This window comes from Diabrotica virgifera, chromosome 6, assembly GCF_917563875.1.
Source record: "Diabrotica virgifera virgifera chromosome 6, PGI_DIABVI_V3a".
In the NCBI taxonomy this organism is placed as follows: domain Eukaryota; kingdom Metazoa; phylum Arthropoda; class Insecta; order Coleoptera; family Chrysomelidae; genus Diabrotica; species Diabrotica virgifera.
In genome coordinates this window covers 116625516-116627465 of record NC_065448.1, presented here as the reverse complement: position 1 = coordinate 116627465, position 1950 = coordinate 116625516, and positions in this window count along the sequence as shown.

Sequence of the window (1950 nt, the reverse complement as noted above, 5' to 3'; positions counted from 1 at the left end):
ACATGAGTTTTAAATTATGACACAGTACAATACTTGTTTCAATATTTACATTTAAATAAAATAATCCTAATTACTTGTAAAAGTAAGGTTATAAATTTAAGAATACAGAACTCTCTTTTAAAACCAAAGTGGCATTACACTAATTTTAAAATTCCCGCTAAAAGGAAAAAGGTAAATCTGGCAACAGTGCCGTCGTTTACTGGACATTTAATCTCTCCCATGCAGAGGTGCGAGCGCAGCGGAGTACAAGCCGAGAGAAAGCCGAAGGAGTGGGAGTGGCTTGACTGTTCACGAATGTAAGCGTGGCAACAGCCGGGCGCTTCTTACTTTCTGAGGCGAGAAGCAGAGGCAAAAACTAACCGTTGGATGTGGCGAGCTTAGAAAATTTCGCATTTATTAAGTTTTCTGAGACGCTACAATCTAAGGGTTCGTTAGAGGAAGAAGTAAAACGGGCTCGTCCTCACGAGCCATTTTCTTATCTCTTTTAGTTTATGAGCAAGTGCCTTATAAACAATTTTTTGACCACTCGGATCGAAATCCATCGAAATTCGTAATCAGCAGCTAAAAATCCATAAGATACCGTTGAGTTTGTCCATCAAAATTGAAAAGGACACGGTAACCTCTATTTGGCGCCTAGACTACTTAATTTTTTTAATACGAAGTAACTCGAGTAGGGCCACCTAACTCATGCATTACTAAATGCCAAAAATGCTTTATTTTTTTTAATAAATTAATTTATTTACTATAACAAAAATTTTTGAAATGTGTAAACAAAGTTTGTTGAAATAATTATACAGCTTTCAAATGAGAATAATTTTATTTTGAAGGTTAAACTGGTCTTTGGGGAAGCCGAAAAAATACATTTATTTAACGTATACGGATTTTGAACTTAAATGATTTTGTTATGATGAATGATGATTATGATTTATTAAAAAAAATTAACTTGATTTTTATTGCTCATATTAAATTGTTTTTTCTTTATTAATGTGTATTTTTTCATCAACTTTTCATTGAGCTTATATAAAAGCGTGTGACATAAAAACTGTCAAACTTATTCCAATTGTTTATAAGCTAAAAAGTTAAAAATTTTCAAATGGTTTGTTTAATAACAATTTTCAAATTTGTTTAATATATCTTAAAGCCGAAGCCTCAGAGCGTTGACTGCAGTCTGCCAAATACCTCTACAGTCACTTTGTTGGCAAGTACAGTTGTTTAAACAATTCTTTGGGATAAACAAATTGAATTACATATAACCTATTTACTCGGTATGATTGAAATTTAGCACACTTCAATAACTCATTCATTGACATAATTTCAAGTAGTTATATTAGATGTCATTATACAAAAAATAAAGTCACTATCATTTTTAAGGGTTTTTTTCAATTACCTCGGTCAATTGCTTATGTCTTTCAATTCACGAACAAGCAAATTAAGGAACTTATTTGTAACATTTTTCTCTAAAATGCACACGAAACGTTTTATAGATAAAAAAAAGCACGTAAGAAGTTATATTTCTCTTATATGATTTCAACGAAATAAAATACTTTAAACAGTTTAATTTTATTTTATTTAAATATTTAACTAATTTTAATACTTACCACTTTCCAAACATCCAAAAATAAAAAAAAAGACAGCAATTGTCCGCATTTGAACCCGGGACCTCTCGATCTGTAGCCGAATCAATGCCCCACGACCAGTACGACCCCGTTGTTTATACGGTTTCTCGGACATTATGACAAATCACGTTAACAAATAGACGAAGTGAAGTACAGATTATCAAAATGTTTTGATAATACGTATTATCTAACTCCCTAGGAAGACAAATCCAAAGACACAAACATTTTACTAAACACTAATATATTCTTTCCACACATTTTTGGACATATACATCTCTCTCTCTCTCTCTCTCTCTCTCTCTCTCTCTCTCTCTCTCTCTCTCTCTTCTCTCCT